This window comes from Cololabis saira, chromosome 10 (genome assembly GCF_033807715.1).
Source record: "Cololabis saira isolate AMF1-May2022 chromosome 10, fColSai1.1, whole genome shotgun sequence".
Lineage (NCBI taxonomy): Eukaryota > Metazoa > Chordata > Actinopteri > Beloniformes > Belonidae > Cololabis > Cololabis saira.
Genome location: NC_084596.1, coordinates 12143853 through 12149180, shown reverse-complemented (window position 1 = coordinate 12149180; position 5328 = coordinate 12143853).

Below are 5328 nucleotides of genomic sequence, written 5' to 3'. Positions count from 1 at the left end.
GAAGTAGGCCGGTGTTCTGCCAGTTTCTGCCAACTGCCGAGAAATGCTACTTTTTGGTTCTGCGCATGCGCACAGTCGATTTTCAAAGTTTGATTGCCACGCTAAATTAATAATATGGGATGTTGACATGGGTGCAGATCCTGGGGGGGGACAGGGAGGACATGTCCCCCCCAATTTCTGAAAAACATGAATTGTCCCCCCAAATAAAAATACCCTAAATTATTCAAAATTTAACGAATGTATTTTCAGAGTTAAAGGTTGAATATGTAGAATATTCGTTAAAAATATATTTCTAAAAAAATAATACATCCACGGTGCGTTTTGAGGTGTAAATAATGAAAGTATTGCTACTCCATACATTTTTTTTTTAGTCTGAATTAATATTTTTAAAATTTTTGATTTTTAACTGAGTTAAAACATGATCAGTTAGTTTAAACAACTTGTTTAGGTCTCCATATTTCATCCATATATCAATTGATCGTGCATAAAGTAGTCCCATAGGATAAAAGGAAGATGGTGAGAAGAATTTGAGATGAGTAGACACTACATGCCCAAAACCCTTAAAATTATGATTTACGAATATAACACTTAAGTAAGCAGTGACACACACTGTTGGCTGTTTAGGATAAATAAACAAGAAAGGTAAGCACAATAAATGATTCCCTGTGTAGTATTTTTTGGCGAGCCTTTACCAATTTATGGCATGGTATGAGTTGCATATTGGCAAAAAATTTTAAATTTAAATCACGTTGGTGTCCCCCCCAATCCTGACATCGGATCTGCACCCCTGAACTATAGTATTATTATATTGTTATATATTATAGTATGGTGATATCATTTTGTTATATGTTATAATATTATAAAATTATTATGTTATTTAGGATATTACTATATTATTATGCTATATTTATATTATAATAGTGCTACACCACTCTATATGATAATTATTTATTTGTTTACTTATTTACTCTCGAATTAATATTCTTAATTTATGTATCTACTTTCATCATCTTATTTACATGCACACACGCACACACACACACACACACACACACACACACACACACACACACACACAAACTGATGTTGTCTTTTGTCGTTGTTTGCACTGTATGTTAATAAATAAATAAATTTAAAAAAAAAAAGTTTGATTGCCACGCTAAATTGATGATATGGGATGTTGAGTATTTGATCCTTCAAAATACACTACCCATGACATGAATCACATTACACTTTGTGAACATTATACGATAAAGAGGGGAAAAAAACAATTATATCGCTTTATATATATTTATTTATATATATATAAATAAATATATATATACATATTTTTTCCCCCTATCTCCCCCCCCCTGTGATTTAGAGTCAGGGGGGGATCGCATCTGTCCTTATTAATTAAATAAACTACCTGTCCTCCCTAGAGGGCAGTGTCCCCACCGGGACAGGTGGGGGACAGGAGCAGACTTGATCTGCTGTAACTAAGCTGCTGACTGATCTGTAGTAGTCAGTCCTTGTTTTTATATCTTTACTACCATGCTGCTAATGAGGGAATGAGGAAAAAGCTTGTTTTTATTCTTTGTTCCTGCTTTTTTTCATACTGTACCAATAATGAAATGTAATGAAATGAGGTTCCGGGATAGATACAATTTTTCCCTAGGGTATGTGCAATTTCATTCACTGCTGCTTGGTTTCTTACTAATTTTATTGTGGTGTTGGGTATTGAGTCTGATATCTATTGCTGTCTGTATGTGTTGATTGTATGTGTTTTTATACGCTATGCATGTATTTGATGCCTAAAACAAATTTCCCTAGTGGACATTAAAGTATAACTCAACTCAACTCGGACCCCAACCAGACCCAGAGGAGGCTGCTGGCCCATTGTTGATCTGACCTCCTTTGCTTCTCCTAGTCTGGCAACTCCCACACCAACTCCCAGACAAATTGTTTTTTTGTTTTAACACGGGGGCTGATGAAAACACAAGTGATGATAAAAAACACCTCTTTAAAGGAAGAGTGCATATACATTTTACTATTTCACTGACTTCATCATCATGACATTCAAAATGACCATTTTCTATAATATTAATAATCACTCCCGCTCTTGAACACCTATAATTTTATCATTATTCACGCTAAATTCTTTATTCACAAACAAAAATGTGCTGGTGCTACTCCTAAATTTACCCCTTTTCTACTAGAATTAAATTCTCTCATTAAATCTCTTTATTTGATAAACAACAAAAAAAGCAATATATTTTTAATCAACTATGAAAAGTTTTTCCCTGTATCCTCTAACATTTTATTTATAACTGTCTTGACCTTTCCTTATTGTTTTCTATGCAACTGATTCTATTCCTCATTCCTGTTTTATTCTCCTGTTTTATTTATGTAATTATTTTATTCTCTATTTATTTAATTACTCATCTTTATTATTATTATTACTGTTACCTTCATTATCTATATTATGACTTCTTATTCATATATATATATTCATATCACTTTAGCATCCTCACGAGGACGCTAAAGAAGCCCTTGTCTTATCACCATTGTAGAATCCTAGACAAATATAATTTTCTGAATTTTACTAACTTAAGAAATTTTAAATCTGCTGGTCTTATCTATAAAACATTACATGGTTTGGCTCCTCTGCCACTGAAAATGTTTATTAAAAAGAGATCTACCCGTGGCCCTACTCTGCGTGCGACGAGAGCCACTGATAGAGGGGATTGTGACCTAAGTTTCAGGCGGACAACTTTTGCCCAAAATACCCTATCTTATAAAGGGTGTGCACTTTGGAATAGCATCCCACCCTCGGTAAGGGAGTGCTCTAATTTCACCACATTTAAGAAACACTTGAAGATGTGGTTAAGAGGCAACCAAACCTGTGATCATGCATAATTCAGATTGGGCTTGTCTGGGGTATGTAGACATGGGTATGGATATGTGTGTGTAGGTGTATGTATATATATGTGTGTATATGTGTGTGTGTACGTACTGTACATGCGTATGTGTGTATATATATGTGTATATATACATATGTATATATTAAATACAATTAGTGGAGATACGGTAGAGCAATGTGCAATTTGATTATGCACTTTATATTAACGACGGGTTTTGTGCAATATGTATACTCCATTTTGGTTCCCGTGCAATATAATTTATCTCCTCGCACTAAGCACTTTAAAATATAAACACTTTAACATATATCCACTATAACTGTACTCTACTGTTTAGACTCGTTTACACACTGGTCGTTGGTCTCCTGTTTTTATTCTTTGTACTAAGTTTCGTGTTGTGTTGTGGTATTATGTGTTTCTGTCTTTGTTTTTTCTTATTCCTTGTACTGATTTTCGTGTTGTGTTGTGGTAATATGTGTTTCTGTCTTTGTTTTTTCTGTTCATGTTACCATCAACCTGCCAGGGGACTACAGATGGAAATTAGCCTTAGGCTATAATCTGGCATATTTACATGTGAATGTTCATTAATATGCACTGTCCCATTTTAAATAAATAAATCTAAATCTAAATCTAAAGTGAGTAAAATTACTTAAACAGAAAAACTTTACGTTTACCAAAAACCAAGGCAAATACAGTCGGGCAAAAAAGTATTTAGTCAGACTGACACCAGTTGAGCAAGTTCTCCCACTTAAAAAGATAAGAGGCCTGTAATTTTCATCACAGGTATATCTCAACTATGAGAGACAAAATTTAAAAAAAAAAAAAAAAAAATCCAGACCCATTGTCTGATTTTTAAAGAATTTTATTTAAAGAATTTATTTGCAAATTATAGTGAAAATGAGTATTTGGTCAATAACAAAAGTTAATCTCCATACTTGTGTCATATACCCTTGGTTGGCAATGACAGAGGTCAGATGTTTTCTGTAAGTCTTCACAAGGTTTTCTACACTGTTGCAGGTATTTCGGCCCATTCCTCCATGCAGATCTCCTAGAGCAGTGATGTTTTGGGGCTGTCGCTGGGCAAACACGGACTTTCAACTCCCTCCAAAGATTTTGGGTTGAGATCTGGAGACTGGCTAGGCCACTCCAGGACCTTGAAATGTTTCCTACGAAGCCTCTCCTTTGTTGCCCGGGTGGTGTGTTTGGGATCATTGTCATGCTGAAAGACCCAGCCATGTTTCATCTTCAATGCCCTTGCTGATGGAAGGAGGTTTTCACTCAAAATCTCACAATACATGGCCCCATTCATTCTCTCCCTTACACGGATCAGTTGTCCAGGTCCCTTTGCAGAAAAACATCCCCAAAGCATGATGTTTCCACCCCCATGCTTCACAGTAGGTATGCTGTTCTTTGAATGCAACTCAGCTTTCTTTCTCCTCCAAACACGACAAGTTGTGTTTCTACCAAAAAGTTCAATTTTGGTTTCATCTGACCATATAACAGTCTCCCAATCCTCTTCTGCATCATCCAAATGCCCCAGATTGAGGGAGATTATCAGTGTGTTGTATGTCTTCCATTTTCTAATAATTGCTCCCACGGTTGATTTCAAGCTGGTTACCTATTGCAGATTCAGTCTTCCCAGCCTGGTGCAGGTCTACAATTTTGTTTCTCACATCCTTTGACAGCTCTTTGGTCTTGGCCATAGTGGAGTTTGGAGTGTGACTGTTTGAGGTTGTGGACAGGTGTGTTTTATACTGATAACCAGTTAAAACAGGTGCCATTAATACAGGTGACGAGTGGAGGACAGAGGAGCCTCTTAAAGAAGAAGTTACAGGTCTGTGAAAGCCAGAAATCTTGCTTGTTTGTAGGAGACCAAATACTTATTTTACTGAGGAATTTACCAATTAATTCAGTAAAAATCCTACAGTGTGATTTCCTGGATTCTTTCCCCCCATTCTGTCTCTCATAGTTGAAGTTACCTATGATGAAAATGACAGGCCTCTCATCTTTTTAATTGGGAGAACTTGTACAATTGGTGGCAGACTAAGTACTTTTTTGCCCCACTGTACCCCAAAACTTCAGAATCGGGGGCCTTCATGTTACCATTTTGTGATAACTTATATATGAACTATATAATTATGCATCTAATTTCAAAGCCATGTCTTATTGCAATAGCTGTTATTAGAAATGAAGTTTTTACAGAATGATCTTGAGATTTATTATATAATAAAAAATGTTTTGATTTATCTTTTAAATGAGTGTTTGTTTTTATTATTTAACCAAGTTTTTTTATTTTTCAAAATCAGAATCTTTATATATTTATTAATATCCTACATTTGGTATGAACCTGCTTGCTTTGTGTTATATATACTTATTTGACCATCTTCAGTGGTTCCTCCGTTCATTTATTTATTCACGTGTTTTGGTG